Here is a 23,974-nt window from a genome sequence, read left to right as displayed (position 1 = left end):
TGGTAACCCTTTAGGGTTTTGCTGTTGCCCTTAGCAACAGCATTTCGGGTACTCTACGTATTAAAACACAACATCTTGCTTTTTCCATCTTAGCAGTTCTAATACAAGGGAGATACCCAGTTCCTTAGCCTCTGGGCTTCTCTGTTCACTTTGTGTGTATTTTGTTACCCTATCACCTTCTGTGTACGTTATGTCATATCCCCCAGTTTGTCTGTGAGTCCATCTGTTTTGCATAACAGTTCAAACACCAGTACATTCCTGCAGACACTGGAGTACATAACAGTTCTGACACCAGTACTTTCCTGCTGGCACTGGTGTGCATAACATATTCAGCAGCCTAATACTCCTGTTGAAATTTTGTGGGAATATGGAGCATACCCCTCAAAATACGTTGCAACAGGTGGTCGATCAGGTGCAGGTCCTGACTCGACAATTTAATGATTTGCCCATTAAAATGCACACCTCCCAGGCTGCTGGCGGAGCTCCCGCAGCAGCAGCACCTGCAGGGGTTAAGGAGCCGAAAGTAAATCTCCCGGATCGTTTTTCTGGAGATCGCTCGCAGTTCTTTTGTTTCAAGGAGAGCTGCAAGCTATACTTCCGGCTTAGGCCTCAGTCTTCTGGGTCGGAGATTCAGCGGGTGGGCATAGTGATTTCCTTGCTACAAGGAGACCCACAGGTCTGGGCATATGGGTTGCAGCCTGACTGTCCGTCGCTTAAAAGTGTTGATGCTTTTTTTACGGCACTGGGCATGTTGTATGATGACCCTGACAAGACGGCCTCAGCCGAGGCTCAGATTTCGATCCTTAAGCAAGGGCGCAGGCCAGTTGAGGTTTACTGTACGGAGTTTCGGAGGTTGGCCCATGATACCCAGTGGAATGACCCAGCCCTGAGACACCAGTACCGAAGAGGTCTTTCTAACCAGATAAAGGACCAACTGGTACAATATCCCTTGCCTGATAGCTTGGATCAGCTCATGCAGTTATCCATCCGGGTGGATAGACGGCTGAGAGAGCGTAGGCTTGAAAGGGAGACTGAGATTTCCTTCCTTCCCAAGGGAACCTCAGACTCTGAGGAATTTTCTGAGGAGCCTATGCAGATTGGGGCTACCCGCCTCTCCTCGTGTGAGAAGACGCGGAGGAGACAGCAGGGGTTGTGTTTGTACTGTGGGAATAAAGGTCATGTGGTAGTATCATGCCCAGAAAAGCCGGAAAACTTCAGGGCCTGAGGGTGATGGGAAATATCCTGTCAGGCCAGAAGTCAGAATTTCCCAAGAAGACTTTTATCATTCCGGTGACCTTGAAGATCCTCGGTCAAACTGTCAAGACTGAGGCCTTTGTGGACAGTGGGGCCGACGGGGTTTTTATGGACCGCCAATTCGCCCTGAAACACTCTGTTCCCTTAGTACCCTTGGCATCGGAAATTGAGATTTGTGGGTTAAACGGGGAACCATTATCCCAAGGTAAAATTACCTCTTGCACTAGCCAGATTTCTTTGTTTATTGGAGCCACACACTCTGAAAAATTGTCCTTTTATGTGACTGTCTGTACTTTTGCCCCATTGGTGTTGGGGTTACCCTGGTTAAGGGCCCACAATCCTCAATTTGACTGGGTCTGGGGAGATTCTTAGTTGGGGTACTGATTGTTTCAGGAGTTGCTTGAGCCTTCCAGTCAGGCTCTCGCAGCTAAGTTTGCCAGGATTGCCAGGGTGTTATGCAGATTTTGCGGACGTGTTCTCCAAAAAAGTTGCAGAGGTACTACCTCCCCATCGCCCCTATGACTGTGCCATTGATTTGTTGCCAAATGCTAAGCTTCCCAAGAGCAGGTTGTACTCCCTGTCACGTCCTGAGACTCAGGCTATGGCAGAGTACATTCAGGAGAACTTGGCTAAGGGATTTATCAGACCTTCACAGTCTCCAGTTGGGTCGGGGTTCTTCTTCGTGGGTAAAAAGGACGGTTCGTTGCGACCCTGCATCGACTTCAGGGAATTGAACCGTATCACGATTAAAAACTCATACCCACTGCCTCTCATTTCGGTCTTGTTTGACCAGCTTCGTACTGCCACCATTTTTTCTAAGATTGACCTACGCGGTGCGTACAATCTAATCCGAATAAGAGAGGGGGATGAATGGAAGACTGCCTTTAATACCCACTCAGGGCATTATGAATATTTGGTGATGCCTTTTGGGCTCTGTAATGCCCCGGCAGTCTTCCAGGATTTCATGAATGATGTGCTCAGGGAATATTTGGATAGATTCTTAGTTGTATACTTAGATGACATCCTAATCTTCTCCCATTCCCTGGAGGAACATCGGAAGCATGTACGCTTAGTCCTCCAGAAACTCAGAGACCACCGGCTTGGGGCAAAGCTGGAGAAGTGCGAATTTGAAGTTCAGCAAATCGCATTTCTAGGATATATTATCTCCCCAGAAGGTTTCCAAATGGAGGGTTCCAAGGTACAGGCAGTCCTGGATTGGGTGCAGCCCACTAGTTTGAAGGCGCTTCAGCGTTTCCTGGGCTTTGCGAATTTTTATAGACGATTTATCGCTGGATTTTCGTCTATAGTGGCGCCCTTGGTGGCACTCACTAAGAAAGGGGCGGATGTTGCTCACTGGTCTTGTGAGGCTAAAGCGGCTTTTGCCCGTCTCAAAAGGGCATTTGTTTCGGCCAAGGTGCTGCGACACCCAGATCCAGAGCGTCCTTTTGTGGTGGAGGTGGATGCCTCTGAGATGGGTATTGGGGCAGTGCTTTCTCAGATGGGAGTGTCTGATAATCGCCTTCATCCCTGTGCTTACTTTTCCCGTAAATTTTCGCCTGCCGAGATGAATTATGACGTGGGTAACCGGGAATTGTTGGCTATTAAGGATGCACTCGAGGAGTGGAGACACTGGCTTGAGGGGGCTAAGTTTGTGGTCTCAATTCTCACTGACCATAAGAATCTGGCATATTTAGAGTCAGCGAAGCGTCTCAATGCCAGGCAGGCACGATGGGCTTTGTTTTTTGCTCGCTTTAATTTTTTGATAACATATCGCCCTGGGTCAAAAAACATCAAGGCTGATGCGCTCTCGCGGAGTTTTGCTCCAATCCAGGAGACCACCGAGGAGCCGTTGCCCATTGTTTCCCCATCATGTATTAAAGTGGGCATTACCCAGGACCTCTTATCATTAGTCCTTAGAGCACAGGAGCAGGCTCCTCCAGACCTTCCGGTAGGTCTTTTGTTTGTGCCTCCTAGGTTAAGACAGCGAGTGTTCCTGGAATTCCATGCCAAGAAGTCGGCAGGTCACCCGGGTATTGCCAGAACTCGGGAGTTGCTATCTAGGGCGGTGTGGTGGCCCTCGGTGGCTAAGGATGTGGATCAGTGGGTTCGGGCATGTGACATCTGTGCCCAAAATAAGACTCCTAGAGGGGTTCCTGTTGGCCCATTACATCCACTCTCTATCCCATCTAAGCCATGGACCCACATTTCAATGGATTTTGTGGTGGACTTGCCCAAATCCTCGGGGATGACAGCCATCTGGGTTGTCGTTGACAGGTTTTCGAAGATGGCGCACTTCGTTCCACTGGTTGGGCTGCCATCAGCCAGACGCCTGTCTGAATTATTTATGCTGCATGTTGTGCGTCTCCACGGGTTGCCACTTGATGTGGTCTCTGACCGCGGATCCCAGTTTGTGGCCAAATTCTGGAGGGCATTTTGTTCCGATCTCCAGATTTCTGTCAGCTTGTCGTCAGGCTACCATCCGCAGTCTAATGGGCAGACTGAAAGGGTGAACCAGTCCTTGGAGCAGTTCCTCAGGTGTTATGTCTCCAAGTGTCAGACTGACTGGGTTGCTCATCTGTCCATGGTGGAGTTTGCCTATAACAACGCGGCTCACTCTGCTACAGGGATCTCTCCCTTCCTTTGTGTGTATGGGCATCATCCTAAGGCCAATTCTTTTGACCCCGTGGACTCCACGCCTGGTGGTTCCTCTGTGGTTTCGGTCCTTAGAGGTATTTGGCGGAAAGTGAAGAAAGCCCTTGTGTCTGTGTCATTAGTGACAAAAAGGGTTTTTGATAAGCGGAAAAGACCCTGCAGCTTCAAATTAGGAGACTTCGTCTGGTTGTCTACCAAGAATTTGAAGTTGAGACAGCCATCTCATAAGTTAGGGCCCCGGTTCATCGGCCCTTATAAGATCACCAGGGTTATCAATCCGGTGGCATTTCAGTTAGATCTGCCCCGTTCTTTGGGTATCAATAAAACATTTCATTGTTCCCTTTTAAAACGGGCGATTAGTAATCCTTCTACCAGTGGAAGACCTTCCCCTCTTCTGATACGTGGCCAGAGGGAGTTTGTTGTTGAAAGGATTCTTGACTCCAAGGTGGTTCGGGGTCGGCTGTCATTTTTGGTGCACTGGAAGGGGTATGGCCCGGAGGAGCGGTCGTGGGTGCGCAGTTGTGATCTTCATGCCCCCAGACTGATACGCTCTTTCTTCTCGCAGTTCCCCGATAAACCCGGTGGTAGGGGTTCTTTGACCCCTCGTCAGAGGGGGGGTACTGTTAGGGTCTCCTGCCCTGTGCTGCCACGTCGTCATGGCAACCGGGAGACAAGTGCTAGTGGAGTAACCTGAGCGCAGCTGATACTCCGGTTCGGGTCTTTTGCTGTGCAGTGGTTATAGGCTCTGTGCACGGCAGGGGATCCGGTGCTGGTTTTTGTGCTCACAGTCTGTGAGGTCTGAGTGGGGCGTGGACAGCACCTGCTTTATAAGGCCTCTTTTCAGGGTAAGCAGATGCTGCTGAATCTTTGTTGGTTAGTCAGTTCATGAACGTTAGCCAGTACTGTGTAGCTTTGTATTTGTTTGTTGCTTACTGCAAATAGGCCTGGGAATTTGGTATTACACTCTGCCAATCCAGACCTAGCAGTAAGACTGGAGTCAGTCGTTTAGCTTGCTGGGGTTCTGTTACTACTCTGTGAACTTAGCAAGTTTGCGGCTGTATTCTAAGACTTGCCTGTCTAATCCTGTCTCACTGTGCTAGGTGTCAGGGGTCAGTTTAGTGGCAGTAAGCTAAAACCTGTGCACTGCAAGTGAGAATTTGGATTGTGGAGATTCTCCTTGTGTCTATCATTCCATCTCTGACCAAGGAGTTTACTGCCACACCCGATGGTAACCCTTTAGGGTTTTGCTGTTGCCCTTAGCAACAGCATTTCGGGTACTCTACGTATTAAAACACAACATCTTGCTTTTTCCATCTTAGCAGTTCTAATACAAGGGAGATACCCAGTTCCTTAGCCTCTGGGCTTCTCTGTTCACTTTGTGTGTATTTTGTTACCCTATCACCTTCTGTGTACGTTATGTCATATCCCCCAGTTTGTCTGTGAGTCCATCTGTTTTGCATAACAGTTCAAACACCAGTACATTCCTGCAGACACTGGAGTGCATAACAGTTCTGACACCAGTACTTTCCTGCTGGCACTGGTGTGCATAACACCAGCATGACCGGTTTGGCAGTGGGTCAGTAATGGTGTGGGGTGGCATTTCTTTGGGGGGCCGCACAGCCCTCCATGTGTTCGCCAGAGGTAGCCTGACTGCCATTAGGTACCGAGATGAGATCCTCAGACCCCTTGTGAGACCATATGCTGGTGCGGTTGGCCCTGGGTTCCTCCTAATGCAAGACAATGCTAGACCTCATGTGGCTGGAGTGTGTCAGCAGTTCCTGCAAGACGAAGGCATTGATGCTATGGACTGGCCCGCCTGTTCCCCAGACCTTAATCCAATTGAGCACATCTGGGACATCATGTCTCGCTCCATCCACCAATGCCACGCTGAACCACAGACTGTCCAGGAGTTGGCGGATGCTTTAGTCCAGGTCTGGGAGGAGATCCCTCAGGAGACCATCCGCCGCCTCATCAGGAGCATGCCCAGGCATTGTAGGGAGGTCATACAGGCACGTGGAGGCCACACACACTATTGAGCCTCATTTTGACTTGTTTTAAGGACATTACATCAAAGTTGGATCAGCCTGTAGTGTGTTTTTCCACTTTAATTTTTGAGGGTGAATCCAAATCCAGACCTCCATGGGTTAATAAATTTGATTTCCATTGATAATTTTTGTGTGATTTTGTTGTCAGCACATTCAACTATGTAAAGAACAAAGTATTTAATAAGAATATTTCATTCATTCAGATCTAGGATGTGTTATTTTAGTGTTCCCTTTATTTTTTTTGAGCAGTGTATATATATATATATATATATATATATTCATATATATTATATATATATACATGTGTGTGCTCCCTATCTGAAAGATTCTTTCAAATTTACCACCAAATTGTATTTTTCTTTTTAGTAATTGAAGACGTTATCATTTTAATTTTAGATTTTAGGGCCCCACTGTCTTAAGTACCCCGGGCCCCCCGAAGCCTTAATCCAGCTCTGTGTTCGGGGTCTCTGAGGACTGGAGTTGGGAAACACAGCACTAATCCGTACACTTTCTATGAAATACATTTTACAAAATAGACATCACATGATATAATTTGCTGGGCATTTTTGCTGCTGTGTAAATAACCATTTTAGCCTATTTCTCAGCTGCAAGTGATGCTGGGTCACTGAAAGGCAGAAGATATCAAAATTATGTATTTCGTATGGTTATATCATCCTTTGGGACTGCAGGAAAAGTGAGCACATGAAACACTATAAATAAAATATTTGCTTCACAGTACAAGCCGTGTCTATTTCTGTGGTGTGTGGGCAGCCTGGCAGATGTGTGGAGACCAGCAAGCTCCTGTAACTTAGCTTCTGGCACGCTGCAGTAAGTTGGATAATATGAGTTGTGAGTACATATATAAGTATTTAGAAATTAGACCAATATTGATGTGAGAATAGATTCAGAATATTGGCATTGCTATATTTCTTTCAGATAAGTCACTTTATCTGAATTTTTTTTTAAAGATTTTAAAAGCAATACATTTACTGAAGGAAAAACTGCAGAAAAACTGCTGGTTTTCAAAACCCCACATAAAACACTGCCGACCATTTAAAAAACAAACTTTAGACCCAAAATACAAAATGTTACATGTAGCAATTTAGCGCATGCTGTATGAATTATCTTGGCTGTCAGAACATGTTAGAATAGGTAAAAAGCCTCCGTACCCTTCATCAACAGTATATTGCTACTCAGCATTGAGGATTTTCCTCTAGGTGAAGGGGTACCTGAGAAATGTTTGGGCCCCTGCACATAGAGATACTCAGCCCAAAACGCATGGTGTACCTCCTGAAACGCATGGCCAGTGAATTGCAGGGAAGTAGTAAATACTGTTTAAGGGCAGATTCAGAGTTGGGAGCATACTCATACTTGCCTACTGTCCCTGTAGTTGCTGGAGACACCAGTTTTTTCCATGTATCCCCAACACCAGGGTCATCTTAACGTTTAGGCACACTGGGCAGCTGCCCCGGATCCCATAATTTTAGAGGCCTTCGAGCAGGGGCATGCTGGTATCTCCAGAGCTTATTTTGGGAGGCAGGCAAAGAATGCTGTCCAGCTGCTGTCATTATGAATGACACACAATCAGAGCAACCAGGCATCAATCTCTATCTGCCTGCCAGCCTGAGCGAAACAGTGAATGGCTGTGAGCATTTTGCTTATTGGGTGGCTGGAGCTATCACAGTGCTGACATACATTCACTGTATTGCAGCATGTGGTGAGAAGGCATGGGACCTACGAGGAGTAAGTTATGATTTTGTTTTTATGTATTCCCCTGAATGGGTGGGTAGGCACCCAGTGCATTGTTTTGCCCAGGGCCTACAATTCTAATAAGACAGCCCTGCCCAACACCCCTGGAAGAGTATATGAGCATACTTGGCAACTCCAGGGTCCCACTTCACCTGCCCACTTCAGTAGGAAGTGGGTGGCATGTGGGTGATCCACCCACTCACTACCTGTGAAATTAAGAGTTTCCTGGATCTCTGAAAGTGAACGTCTCTGTTCTGTCAATATGGTTCCAGCACAGAATTGCTCCACTGTATTCAACCTCCATTTGTCCCTCCAGTGGCTCCGTGGGATTTGTCAGTGGTTCTCAGGCACTTCAGGAGCCTCCAGTTGAACCTCTGGAATCAGTGGGCCTCAAATGGCTTATACAAATAAATACTCCAGGTGGCGCTTAAAGGTACAGAAAATGAATAAACATGTTTTAAATAAAAAAATGTGTTTTGTTTATTGTTAATAAAAAAGAGGTAATATAGTGTAATATACAATGATAACACAAACTCCTGGGAGTCAGGATATATAGACAAACTATGTATATTTAAACAATATGTATCAAAGCGGAACAAATACACTGCTCAAAAAAATAAAGGGAACACTAAAATAACACATCCTAGATCTGAAAGAATGAAATATTCTTATTAAATACTTTGTTCTTTACATAGTTGAATGTGCTGACAACAAAATCACACAAAAATTATCAATGGAAATCAAATTTATTAACCCATGGAGGTCTGGAATTGGAGTCACCCTCAAAATTAAAGTGGAAAAACACACTACAGGCTGATCCAACTTTGATGTAATGTCCTTAAAACAAGTCAAAATGAGGCTCAGTAGTGTGTGTGGCTTCCACGTGCCTGTATGACCTCCCTACAACCCACAGAAGTGGCTCAGGTAGTGCAGCTCATCCAGGATGGCACATCAATGCGAGCTGTGGCAAGAAGGTTTGCTGTGTCTGTCAGCGTAGTGTCCAGAGCATGGAGGCGCTACCAGGAGACAGGCCAGTACATCAGGAGACGTGGAGGAGGCCGTAGGAGGGCAACATCCCAGCAGCAGGACCGCTACCTCCGCCTTTGTGCAAGGAGGAACAGGAGGAGCACTGCCAGCGCCCTGCAAAATGACCTCCAGCAAGCCACAAATGTGCATGTGTCTACTCAAATGATCAGAAACAGACTCCATGAGGGTGGTATGAGGGCCCGATGTCCACAGGTGGGGGTTTTGCTTACAGCCCAACACCGTGCAGTACGTTTGGCATTTGCCAGAGAACACCAAGATTGGCAAATTCGCCACTGGCACCCTGTGCTCTTCACAGATGAAACCAGGTTCTCACTGAGCACATGTGACAGAGTGTGGAGATGCCAAGGAGAACGTTCTGCTGCCTGCAACATCCTCCAGCATGACCGGTTTGGCAGTGGGTCAGTAATGGTGTGGGGTGGCATTTCTTTGGGGGGCCGCACAGCCCTCCATGTGCTCGCCAGAGGTAGCCTGACTGCCATTAGGTACCGAGATGAGATCCTCAGACCCCTTGTGAGACCATATGCTGGTGTGGTTGGCCCTGGGTTCCTCCTAATGCAAGACAATGCTAGACCTCATGTGGCTGGAGTGTGTCAGCAGTTCCTGCAAGACGAAGGCATTGATGCTATGGACTGGCCCGCCCATTCCCTAGACCTGAATCCAATTGAGCACATCTGGGACATCATGTCTCGCTCCATCCACCAACGTCACGTTGCACCACAGACTATCCAGAAGTTGGCGGATGCTTTAGTCCAGGTCTGGGAGGAGATCCCTCAGGAGACCATCCGCCACCTCATCAGGAGCATGCCCAGGCGTTGTAGGAAGGTCATACAGGCACGTTGAGGCCACACACACTACTGAGCCTCATTTTGACTTGTCTTAAGGACATTACATCAAAGTTGGATCAGCCTGTAGTGTGTTTTTCCACTTTAATTTTGAGGGTGACTCCAAATCCAGACCTCCATGGGTTAATAAATTTGATTTCCTTTGATAATTTTTGTGTGATTTTGTTGTCAGCACATTCAACTATGTAAAGAACAAAGTATTTAATAAGAATATTTCATTCATTCAGATCTAGGATGTGTTATTTTAGTGTTCCCTTTATTTTTTGGAGCAGTGTATAACATCCACACCACAGTTAGGAGCCTGATAAGTGCTCACTAGATCATATACTGGCTGTGCTTCTATCAATCTCCTTTCGCCTGTGGGGGGCGATTGATTGAGAAATTTACAGCCTCCGCTCACTGGCCGGCCCAGTTACGCTCAGTAGTCGCAATTTCTCTATCAATCGCCTTAGCTGGCCCAGTCATGCGCAGTAGTTGCAATTCTTCTATCAATCTCCTTACCCCTGTGGGGGGGCGATTGATTGAGAAATTTCCAGCCTTCCCCACTGGCCGTCCCAGTCACGCTCAGTAGTCGCAATTTCTCGATCAATCACCTTACCCCTGTGGGGGGGGGGGGGGGTGATTAATAGAGACGTTTCTGGCCTCCTCTTATTAGCCGGCCCAGTCATGCTCTGTAGTTGCAATTCTTCTATCAATCGCCTTACCCCGTGTGGGGGCAAGGGGGTTATTGATAGAGTAATTTCTGGCCTCCACCTCCCCTCACTAGCTGTCCCAGTCACGCTTGGTAGTTGCAATTCTTCTATCAATCACCTTACCCCTGTGGGAGGAGGAGAGGGGATTGATAGAGTAATTTCTGGCCTCCACCTCCCCTCACTACTGGCTCAGTCATGCTCAGTACAGTAGTTGCAATTCCTCTATCAATTGCTTTAACCCTGTGGGGGTGGGGTGATTGATAGAGAAATTTTCGGCCTCCTTTCCCCTCACTAGATGGCCCAGTCATGCTCAGTAGTTCCAATTCCTCTATCAATCTCCTTACCCTTGTGGGGGGGGGGGGGGGGGGGGGGGGGGGAATGATAGAGACATTTCTGGCCTCCCCTCACTAGCCTGCCCAGTCACGGTCGGTAGTTGTAATTCCTCTATCAATCACCTTACCCCTGTGGGGGAAGTTTTATAGAGAATTTTCCGGCTTCCGCTTCCCCTCATTAGCCGGCCCAGTCACGCTCAGTAGTTGTAATTCCTATATAAATCATCTCACCCCTGTGGGTCCATCTCCACCTCCACCAATAACTATGGTTTACTATTGAAGTCTTGACTGACAATTATTCTGTCACAAATGTTTTTCTAAACACTGTCTCTGATATATAATTAACACTGTTCCACCTTAATGTCTACACAGCTACATTGCTAATGCTAACACTACATTGTACTTCAGTAATTAAAATATACATAATGCCATTGATATATACACTGCTGATAATGTGAATTTGGTCTACTATGGCCACTTATGTACATAAATATTACATAAAGCTAGATTAGCTTGGCAGTCCACACTTTCAGGACCAAGAACTCATTACTTACTCACACGGTGGAATTATAAGTGATTATAAGAATATATGACTGAAATATAAATAATACATATTGCAGTCCACCATGTATATAGGAGATAATAGCAATCCATCCAGCAGGTACAGTATGTCTTCCTGATGACGGGACGATGTGTCCCGAAATGTTGAAGTAGGAATAAAAACTTCCATTTAATCAAGTGCTGCAGTGCTGTGCCGTGTGCGTGGGGGATCAGTACTCACACTCACCTGGACTCTATAGATAGATAGATACCCGTATATAGGCTAGCTTCTCACAAGATATATTTTATATATATATATATATATATATATATATATACAGACTAATTCCTAAAGGAAATAATGATGCGATCGCCGGCACGCCATGCAGCATGCCGTATCGCAGTAAGATGAGTATGGCTGCATTTGTACTAGGCTGTTTGCAGTGCTTAAAGTGGTCCTAGAGAGGTGGTGAAACTCCCCCCCTCCCCCCGGCGCCCATGCAACAAAAGTGTTGCACGTGCCGTAGGCACCCTCCAAAAAGGGGTGTGGTCTCAAAAAGAATGGGGCGTGGTCACACAATGTTAATAATACCCACAGTAGTAGCACTTCTAATGCACATAATGCCCACAGTAGTAGCTCCCCGTAATACACAATACCACAGCAGTACCGCCCCTTTTTCCAATGACTAAAGTAGTAGTGATCCTTATGCAAGGTCCACTGTACTGGTAGTGCCCACAGCGGTAGTGCCCCTTATATAGAGCCCATAGTAGTGGTGCTCCTTATGCAATGCCCCCAGTAGTAGTGCCCCTTATGTCCCCAGGAGTGATGCCCCTTATGAAGTGCCCCCTTTACAATGCACTCAATAGTAGTGCCCCCATTAGTAATGCCCCTGTGTAGTATTGCCCCCAGTAGTAATGTCGCCTGTAGTAATGCCCCCAGTCATTTAGCCTCCTGTAGTTTATCCCCAGTAGTTATGCCCCCAAGTAGTTTAGCCCCCAGTAGTAATGCTCCTGCAGTTATGACCCCAGTAGTTTAACCCCACTTTAGTTTAGCCTCCCAGTGGTAATGCTCCTAGTAGTTTAGCCCCTGTAGGTTAGTCCCTCCCTGCAGAGTTTTTTTTGTACAATCTGTGTTTATTAAAGTGATTTCAACAATTTAATATTACACACAGTATGTCCTAAAAGAACCCTAGTATATGGACAAATGATGAAAAATAATCCATTGAGCAATTATTAAAAAAAGAATATACATTTTGATCACACACAGCTTTACATATAGAAAGGTTGTCAAATTGTTGAAATATTAATATTAACAAAGAGACAGAAAAGATTGAAGATTTAAGAAAGAGGAAGGGAAGTGGATAGGGATAATGACAGAGGATAAAGTGGTCATCCGTGAGAAATAATGTATCATGGTGACAGAGAACAAACAAATTTGCCATATTCCTTTGAAACCTTAAAGGAAAGCTGACAGAATCAAGTGGACGTTAATTCTGAAGTAGGGAGTTTCAGTGTCTGGGTAAACTCCTCCATGTCCATATAGTGGTCCACCCTCTGAAACCATCGGGAGATGGCAGGGCATTTTGAGGATCTCCAATAGTATGGTATAGTGGCTCTTGCATTCATCAAATACCGCAGTTAAGAGTTTTTATAGGTTGAGAGAGGTATGTCCATTAAATTAAGCAACCAGATTTCAGTTGGGTCAGATAAGGGGAGTCCGGTAATCTCATTTGTTACTTTACAGACTGTTTGCCAGAAGTTGGTTATGATCGGCAAGTCCACCAAATATGCATAGGGGTACCTATCGCCTGATTACAATGCCAACAAGTATCAGTTAAGTTTAGAAACATTTTAAGAATATGCAGTGGGCATCTATACCACCTGGCTAGAATTTTATATTAGTTGCTAGTACTTGGATCGAAGAGGAGCTAGCAAAAGTGTAATTGAATATCTGAGACCACTGATTTTCCTTTAGCTCTCTACCTAGCTCCCTCTGCCAGGCCAACACATGAAGGGGATTGAGTACAGCACTTTCAGAGCGCTTTGATATAGGAGAGAAATCAGATGTGTGGGCACCGTTTCATTGATGCAATGTGATTCAACTTGGTCGTAGTCCAATGAGGGCTACCTGCCTCAAGAGAGAATATATAATGTCGAGCCTGGAGATAGAACCAGAAGGAGTGAGAAGGAAGATGATGTTCTTTTTGAAGATCCATAAAGGTTTGCACCCCACTGCCAGAGACCAAATGGAATATAAGTGTTACACCTGCCGAAGACCAATCTATAAGGCCAGAGGATGAAAGGCCTGGGAGAAAATTAACAAAGGTGTAGGTAGCAAGGACCATGGCCAAATAAAGGAGATTGTCTGAATTTTTTCAGAACAATGGAGCTTAGGTCTCAGGGTAGGGTGGCTTAGATGAGGACACTTAGTTGTCCAAGGTAAAACGTATGATGGGACAGTGGTGACATGATTTGCAATTAACGGCCACTGCTTTGAAACAGGCAGTCTGGACATCTCAACAATCCTAGTTAAATGTATTGAATAGTTATATGTAAGAAAATGAGGTAGTTGAAGGCTACCTCTAAAGTGGCTTTGGATCATAGTGGCTTGTGGGATTCGAGGTCTAATAGACCCCCACATAAAACGCATTACTAGGGCTTGTAATTACCTGAAGGACATAGGAATAGTAAAGGGGATTGGGGAATGGTAATGGGTAAGGCTTGCATCAAATATACATTTTTTGGTAGGATGTTCATTGAATCTACCCACCCATAACAGCCTCAGCAATGACCATTTCTTAAAATATTTCTTAAATTGTGCAAGTAAAGTAGGAAACTTGAGCCGGAATAAATTTGTGGAATTAGGAGACTCCCAGATATTTGAGTTGAAAGGAGTGCCAACTAAAGGGAAAGGAACTTTTGAGACCGGCGGTCAGGTTTGTGTAAATGTCTGTTCCCGGAGGGGGCACTAGTGGGTCAGTGGTGGTACGATGGAGGAAACGAGGAGGTCATAGTAAGTTCCTGCACATGTGTGCAATTCTGTTTATTAAATGCACACAGCAATATAATGATTACTGGAACAGGAATAACAATACAGAAGTTTCACAGCGTGGAAGCTGACATTGGTTTTAAGTACAGTCACAAAGAATGAGCTGATCTGGAAATCCAGCAGTAATTAGAGAACAGTAATGACCAGCCAGGGAGCCGATGGCAATCAATGATGGCTGGCCTGGAAGCCGATGTTGAGCTATATCCTGAGGATAAATAATGACACAGAGGATCGGCCTGGAAACCGATGGGAGAATGTGATGGAACAACAAAGGCAATAAGTAACTTCTGGTATTCAGTCTGGAAACCGTTAGCAACTTGCAAATAACAATGGTCGGCCTGGGAGCCGATGGCAACTGAAATCAGTACTCTGGAGGTAAGTAATACAAATGGTATAATAACAGTCACAGATAATGAACTGGTCTGGGAACTAGTGTAATTAGCAAACTGCGATGATCGGCCTGGAAGCCGATGGTGAACATCGATGGCTATCTTTGAATCCGATGGTAACAGGATCAATATGCAGTAGGTAGGTAATGCAACCGATGGTCGGAAATAAAGGCAATATGTACATCCGGTAATCAGTCTGGAAACCGACAGCAATAGATTCACACAGTCAGAATATATGCACAAAGTCCACAGAGCCAAGCAAGGCTATAGCAGGAGACAATTGGTAATATACAAGCTGGTTGTTTAAGTGCTGGATGCAATAGCACAGTGCTGAATGCAGATTAACAACACACATGTGAGAATGATGAGGCAGCACCTGGAGAGAGTCTCTTATTGAATGTAGAAGTGGAAGCTGACTATGGAAGGAGTTGTAGCAGAGCTGGATGGCTGGAGCCTGTAGTTCCACGGAGACACTGAAGCTAGGAAGTCACTGGAGACTGCTGGTGACTGGAGCTGAATGCAGATGGAATTGCACAAACTGGATGGCTGATGCCTGTAGTTCCATGGAGCTAATACACAGGGGAATCTCTGAATACTGGAGCCAGGAGACGCTTGTTCGCAGGATGTGACTCGTTGTTCAAGGCAATGATACTGAGCAGGAACTCTGAGTATATACCCCTGGTCAGCAGGGATTGGCGAATCAAGTCATGTGAGTGCTCCAATGCTCAGGAGTGGATAGCACCAAGTTAGCAGACTGCAGGTGTCATGGCAGCACCCATACACTGGAGATGGTGGGAATACATCGGGGTACACGCTGTATGGCAAGCGGGGTACACACTGGAGAGAGTCTCTGCACATTACAGGCAATCATGGAACATGCTGCCAGGCTGGGGATGTGACCTCCGGAGGCCAGTACATCAGAGCACTGGTAAGTGACGTGATGCAAAATGCAGATTCCTGACACCGGCTACCACAGATGAAGGGGATTAAATATTCATGGCCACAAATTTTGAATAGTTTATTTTAAAGTTCGACACTTGACTGAATCTATCAAACTCATGTATGAGGACCGGGAGAGAAGTCACCAGTGTAGTTATAGTAGCAAGCAAATCATTGGCAAATAGTGCCAGTTTGAATTCGGTCTCGCCAATCGCGATACCTTTAATATCATTGTTTGACCGGATAGCCCTTGCCAGAGCCACCATGCAGAGCACGAAGATAAGGGGAGATAGCGGGCACCCCTGTCTTGTGCCATTTTTTAATTGATAAGGAATCAGATAGAGCACCATTCACTCATACCCAAACTGATGTCGAGGACAGAAAAAAATCTAATACTTCAATGGTAAATGTTTGTTCAAGAGAGGCTAAGTCATCATTTGCAAGTCATGGAAAGTCGATTAAAGAGAGATAATTCTCCAAAGCTTCTGAAACTTAGGGAAAGTTGTTTGGGTATTGACATCCTTTCAGATTGTAGAGGTTCATATAATCATTTTGGAATGCAACTGCAATCTGAGAGAAAGAATGTACAGCGCTTCCACCAGAGACTTTTATTGAATGCACATATGTCTGCAGTCGTTGGGCTTTCAGCACCCTAGCTAACATAGAACCATGTTTATCACCCCACTGATAATATTTATGTCGGACTTCAAGAGATCATATTTAGTTTTATCTTGAAGACGTTTTTTAAGGGGCAATCTGGCTTCAGTAAAATCGCACAACACCCGTTTCATCTAGGGAGGATTTATGGGACGTCTCCAGTAATTGAATACGGGTCAATAATTGTTTATGTTGGGCTTTCTTCTCCCGTTTCATTTGAGACCCTAGTTGGATACATTTTCCCCTAATCACACATTTATGCGCCTCCCAAACCGTCCCTACGGGAGTGTTTGGAATATCATTGACAGAAATATAGTCATCTATGTATTGGAGAAGTTCAGCTTTCATGCGTGGGTCAAGGAAAAGGAGTTTGTTAAATCTCCACATCCATGGTCTGAGAGGTACATCAGGAGGAATTATAGTTACATAAACTGGGGCATGGTTGGAACATGTAATTTGGCTAATGTGACTGCTTGAAAAAATTGTCAATTCCTATGATCAACTAAAAAGTAGTAAATGCAGGATTATATTGAGTCGGGTTGAGAGAAAAAGGTGTAGTCTCTGACAGTACGGTGCTGGACCCTGCACAGCTCCAATCATTTATATTCATGTAATAACTGGAGTACTTTACGATAATCTTTATAGGAAGCACAAGGGGACCCAGAAGAACAATTTAGTGGGGGATCAAGGGACCAATTGAAGTCGCAACCTAGGAATAAGCACCCTTCTTTTATAGATTCTATAAGGCGAAAGATTTTAACAAAAAACTGCCATTGGTTCAGATTGGGAAAATATTTGTTAACAAAAGTGTATATCTGATTATATATTGTGCAATTCAAAACCTGGCGTCTGCCCTCCAATAGGATGTGGTGTGAGATGTCAGATATGGGCCACCGACAATAGACAATTATAGCTACTCCCAAAGATTTAGCCTTAGGGTTATTGCTACAAAATACATGCGTTTAGTAATAATTTCCTAATCTAGGGGTGGCAAGTTGTTTGAAATGCGTTTCTCGTATAAAAGCCACACTCACCCTATCCAAGTGAAGTTCCCTTAATAAAGTGGAGCAATTTTCCAGGATATTAAGCCCTTTTACACTGAAAGAGCACAATTTCTCTGCCATTCTACTCGTTGAAGCCATAGGAGTATCAGAAATGTATATGTAGCATGTACAAGAATATGCAGCAGTTGATTCAACAAATAAGAGTATTAGGCTTAAAGAGCTATCCAAACTATTTAAATCAGACCTGTTAGTTCTCTTTAAACAATCTTATTATATGAAAGGTGTTTTCCGTTCCTCAGGTGGATTTCCTGTTTCTCCCCATATATAAAGCCGAGCCCTGTGTGTGGAAACACTGGTTTACCTATAGTTGCCTACCCTTCCACATTCCGTGCGAGACTCCCAGTTAACTGAGTGCAGAGTCTCCCACTGCCCTGGAAAGCTACACAAAGCTCCCGGATTCAACACTTCCCTGTCGCAAATCCAGACATTGCTTGCGCTTTTCTGATGCGATGGGGGTGGGACGCGGATGTCATCGGGGAGTCCAGATTTCCCTCTGCCCAATGCAAATGTGATGGAAAATGGACATGACCACTGACCAGCTGATGTCCAGGTGTGGAGTGGCCATGGATGCTCACCGGGTAGATTTGACATGTCCATGTTTGATCACTGAGAGTCATTCTGAGCTGCAATATACAGTGATATCTGTGAAATACAGTACTGTACCTTGTAGGCTGTTGTTGACTGAAAGCTGCTTTTTCTGGAGACACATCACAGGGATACACATGTATAGCCACAATTCTCTCAGCCATTGGGGGTCATTCTGACCCGATCGCACGCTGCAGTTTATCGCAGCGGTGCGATCGGGTCAGAACTGCACATGCGCTGGCATCGCAGTGCGCCGGCGCATGCCAGACAGCCGAAGGACGTCGTGCCGCTACAATCGCCTATGCCTGATTGACAGGCAGAGGCGCTCGCTGGGCATGGTGGAATGGCGGCGTTTGACCGCCATTTCGTGGGCGCAGTCCAGCCAACGCAGGCATGGCCGGACCGAACGGGGGGTGGGCCGCAGCGTCTGAGTGACATCACACGCATCCGCTGCGGGCCGAGGAGAGATGAGTACCTCCCGGCCAGCACGCTAAAGCTGCACTGGTCGGGAGCTACTCTTGAAGTGCAAAGGCATCACCACTGTGCGATGCCTTTGCACTTCTGCATTGGGGGGGGGGGGGGGGCGGCACTGACATGCGGGGCGGGACAGCCCTGTGCTGGGCGTCCCCCCCGCATGTCAGTGTGAATGATCGTAGCTGTGCTAAATTTAGCACAACTACGATCATCTCGGAATGACCCCCATTGTCTCTTCATGTATGAAGCCTGCCGAAGTGAAATAAATCCTGAAACATTGCTGCAAATTGCAGAAGCAAGAGGTGTTTCTTTTAAATAAGACCAACGAGTACCTACATTGGATTTGCTGTATTGTTTGACCACGGCACCGTGGCAATATTCCTGATGGAGGAGGGTGCCAGTCTAATATGTGATATATATATACAGTATATTTATTATAGAGATGTGCGGCGGACACTTTTCGTGTTTTGGTTTTGGTTCTGGTTCCATGCTCGTGTTTTGGATCTGGATTGGTTTTGCCAAAACCACCCTTTCGTGTTGTGGTTTTGGATCTGGATGATTTTTGAAAAAAACATTAAAACAGCTAAAATCACATAATTTGGGGGTAATTTTGATCCTACGGTATTAATAACCTCAATAATGTTCATTTCCACTCATTTCCAGTCTATTCTGACCACCTCACAATATTGTTTTTAGGCCAAAAGGTTGCACCAAGGTGGCTGGATGACTGAGCTAAGCGACACAATTGTGCGTCACAAACACCTGGCCCATCTAGGAGTGGCATTGCAATGGCAGACAGGATGGCACTTAAAAAAACTTGGCCCCAAACATCACATGATGCAAAGAAGAAAAAGAGGTGCAATGAGATAGCTGTATGTCTAAGCTAAGCGACACAAGTGTGAGGCACAAACAACATGGGACGTGCTGGAATTTGCCCAGATGTAATACACGCACAATATTGGTGGCACGGGAGAGCATACACACACACACACACACACACACACACACACACACACACACACACACACACACACACACACACACGGCAAAGCCTGTAAAATTCATTTGGATAATAGTAACCCTTTATTTGGTGCTATTATAATATGCAGCACAGGCGAGCGTACCCCTACACCACAAAGGGCAAACTCTGTAAAAATTCTTTGGATAATAATATAAGTAATGTATATAACCCTTTTATTTGGAGAAAATAATTTACAGTACAGGACACCACCACTGGACTTATGGCAGCAAGACACCACCAATGGACTGATGCAGCACAAGACAGCACCACTGGACTGGACTTATATGGCAGTACCCCTGGAGATGTACGTCAGTGTCAGACAGGATGGCACTTTAGAAAACTAGTCCCCAAACAGCACATGATGCAATGAAGAAAAAGAGGTGCAAGATGGAATTGTCCTTGGGCCCTCCCACCTACCCTTATGTTGTATAAACAGGACATGCACACTTTAACAAACCAATCATTTCAGCGTCAGGGTCTGCCACACGACTGTGGCTGAAATGACTGGTTTGTTTGGGTTCCCACCAAAAAAGAAGCAATCAATCTCTCCTTGCACAAACTGGCTCTACAGAGGCAAGATGTCGACCTCATCCTTCAATTCCGCACCCCTTTCAGTGTGTACATCCTCCTCCTCACAGAGTATTAATTCGTCCCCACTGGAATCCACCATCACAGGTCCCTGTGTACTTTCTGTAGGCAATTGCTGGTAAAGGTCTTCCCGAAGGAATTTATAATTCATTTTGATGAACATCATCTTCTCCACATTTAGTGGAAGTAACCTCCTACGCCGATCGAGTACACACTGGAGGGGGGGCAACTTAGGTAAAATAAAGCCAGTTTGTGCAAGGGCATCCAAATTGCCTCTTTTTCCTGCCAGTAAACATACGGACTGTCTGACATCCCTTTTTGGATGCTGTCACTCATATAATCCTCCACCATTCTTTCAATAGTGACAGAATCATATGCAGTAACAGTAGACATGTCAGTAATCGTTGGCAGGTCCTTCAGTCCGGACCAGATGTCAGCACTCACTCCTGACTGCCCTGCATCACCGTCAGCGGGTGGGCTAGGAAATCTTATCCTTTTCCTCGCAGCCCCAGTTGCGGGAGAAAATGAAGGAGGAGCTGCTGACAGGTCACGTTCCGCTTGAGTTGACAAATTTCTCACTAGCAGGTCTTTGAACCTCTGCAGACTTGTGCTGCCAGAAAGAGAGATACAACGTAGGCTTTAAACCTAGGATCGAGCATGGTAGCCAAAATGTAGTGCTCTGATTTCAACAGATTGACCACCCTTGAATCCTGGCAAAGCGAATGAAGGACTCCATCCACAAGTCCCACATCATTTGCCGAATCGCTCCGTCTTAGCTCCTCCTTCAATTTCTCCAGCTGCTTCTGCAAAAACCTGATGAGGGGAATGACCTGACTCAAGCTGGCAGTGTCTGAACTGACTTCACATGTGGCAAGTTCGAAGGGTTGGAGAATCTTGCACAAGACGGAAATCATTCTCCACTGCGCTTGAGTCAGGTGCATTCTGCCTCCTTTGCCTATATCGTAGGTGGATGTAGAAGCTTGAATGGCCTTTTGCTGCTCCTCCATCCTCTGAAGCATATAGAGTGTTGAATTCCACCTTGGTACCACCTCTTGCTTCAGGTGATGGCAGGGCAGGTTCAGGAGTGTTTGCTGGTTCTCCATTCTTCAGCACACGGTGGCTGAATGTCGAAAGTGGCCCATGATTTTTCGGGCCACCGACAGCATCTCCTGCACGCCCCTTTCATTTAAAAAAAAAAAATCTGCACCACCAAATTAACTGTATGTGCAAAACATGGGACGTGCTGGAATTTGCCCAGATGTAATGCACGCACAATATTGGTGGCGTTTTCCGATATCACAAATCCCCAGGAGAGTCTAATTGGGGTAAGTCATTGTGCGATGATGTCCCTCAGTTTCCGTAAGAGGTTGTCAGCGGTGTGCCTCTTACAGAAAGCGGTGATACATAGCGTAGCCTGCCTAGTAACGAGTTGGCGTTTGCAAGATGCTGCTACTGGTGCTGCTGCTGTTGTTGCTGTGGGAGGCAATACATCTATCCAGTGGGCTGTCACAGTCATATAGTCCTTAGCCTGCCCTGTTCCACTTGTCCACATGTCCGTGGTTAAGTGGACAGTGGGTACAACTGCATTTTTTAGGACACTGAGGACACTTTTTCTGACGTCTCTGTACATTCTCGGTATCGCCTGCCTAGTGAAATGGAACCTAGATGGGATTTGGTACCGGGGACACACTACCTCAAACAATTCTCTAAGTCCCACTGAACTAATGGTGGATGCCGGATGCACGTCTAACACCAACATAGGTGTCGAGGCCTCAGTTATCCGCTTTGCAACAGGATGACTGCTGTCATATTTTATCTTCCTCACAATGGACTGTTGGACAGTCAGTTGCTTAGCTGAATAGTACAAGTGGTCTTCCGACTTACCCTCTGGGATGACGATTGACTCCCAGCAGCAACAACAGCAGCGGCAGCAACAGCAGCAGTAGGCATACCACTCAAGGATTCTCCGGAGGAATCCCAGTTAGGAGAGGACTCCTCAGTCTTGCCAGTGACATGGCCTGAAGGACTACTTACGTTCCTGACTGACTAGGAAGTTGACGTAGAGGGAGTTGGTGGTGTGGCTTGCAGGAGCTTCAGTACAAGAGGAAGAAGGGATTTAGGTGTCAGTGGACTGCTTACACTCTTACCCAAAGTTTCACAACTTGACACTGACTTCTGATGAATGCGCAGCAGGTGAGGATGTTCCTAGGTGGTTTATGTCCTTACCCCTACTTATTACAGATTAACAGAGGAAACACACGGCTTGACACCTGTTGTCCGGATTTGTGGAGAAATTATTCCACGCCGAAGAGTTGGCTTTTTGGTATTTTGCCCAGGCATCACAATGGGCTTCTTCATCCCAAGGACAACAGGTGTCTCCTCCGGTGCCTGATTTAAACAAACCACATCACCATCAGAATCCTCATCGTCAACTTCCTCCTCAGCGCCAGCAACACCCATATCCTCATCCTGATGTACTTCCATATCCTCATCCTGGTGTACTTCAACAGTGACATCTTTAATTTGAATTTCAGAAACTGGACTGTGGGTTCTCCTTCCAGCACTTGCAGAAGACGTGAAAATGGTGGAAGGTGCCACCTCTACCCGTCCAGTGTTGGGAAGGTCAGGCATCGCAACCGCCAACGCACTTGGACTCTCCTGAGGGATTTGTGATCCATCTTAGAACGCACAGTTCTTTGCTGTGCTTTTGCCAGCTTAACTCTTTTCATTTTTCTACTGGTAGTATGAGGGCTTCCATCGTCATGTGAAGCTGAACCACTAGCGATGAACTTAGCCAGGGCCTTAGCCGTTCCTTGCCACTCCGTGTCGTTAATGGCCTATTGGCAAGTTTACGTTTCTCCTCAGACCATTTCAATTTCTTTTTTGGGTCTTTTTACTAAACTTTTGCTTTTTGGATTTGACATGCCCTCAATTATGACATTGGGCATCGATCTTGGCAGACGATGTTGATGGCATTTCATCGTCTATGTCATGACTAGTGGCAGCAGCTTCAGCACTAGGCGGAAGTGGTTCTTGATTTTCCCTATTTTATCTTCCAAATTTTTGTTCTCCATTATTTTTCTGGAGTTATATAACACAAAATGCGGCACAGGAGAGCGTACCCCTACACCACACAGGGCAAACCCTGTAAAAATTATATTTGGATTAAATGTTAATAACCCCTTTATTTGGTGTAAATAATATACAGCACAGGACACTCCCACTGGTCTGATGCAGGACAACACAGCGACACGGTAAGGGACTTATTATACAGCAGCACTGGATATATGGCAGCAAAGGACACCACCACTGTGACTGGTCACTGGACTGACTGATGCAGCATAAGACACTACACTGGACTGAGCAGCACAAGACAGCACTATAATCACCACCCCACTTTCCCGCCTGCACAGACACTGAGGACCGAGACACATCTTCTCACTACACTCTCCAGGACTGGAGTGAAAATGGCGGTGACGTGCGGCTCATTATATGGTATCCAAACCCAGCGAGAATTCGACAGCAGGATAATGATGTTTTGCCTCGTTCTGGTTTCCGAGTCAGGCGGGAATATCCGAGCTGGGCACGGATCCGGACTTGGGACGTGAAGTTCGGTAGGATTCGGTTCTCTGTGAACCGGACCCGCTCATCTCTAATATATATATATATATATATATATATATATATGGAACTGACCTCCGGCACTCGTCTGTAGACAGCTGTGCATTAAAGTGCTCCGGTGCCCTCCTTCCTAGCCCGACAGGCCGTGTATACAGTAGAAGTTGTTTTAGGCGGCACTTAGGAGACGATGAGTTAGTGTTTATTTTCTATGTTTCGGGGTCCGAGTCCCCGTAATCAGGACACACTTACAAGTGAACACAGTGCAAAAAACAACTTAAATAACTCACCCTTCGCGCCTCCAGCCGCCCTCTCCGCGCCGCCGTTCGGTTTCCGGGTTCCGGACCACCGCTCACATGACCAGATGTGCGTCACCAGGACCATCCAACGGGGGTGTGGGGGCTGTTGCCTGGTAACGGCTATAAACAACATGTGAA

This window comes from Pseudophryne corroboree, chromosome 2 (genome assembly GCF_028390025.1).
Source record: "Pseudophryne corroboree isolate aPseCor3 chromosome 2, aPseCor3.hap2, whole genome shotgun sequence".
Lineage (NCBI taxonomy): Eukaryota > Metazoa > Chordata > Amphibia > Anura > Myobatrachidae > Pseudophryne > Pseudophryne corroboree.
Note: the sequence above shows the minus strand (reverse complement) of the source record.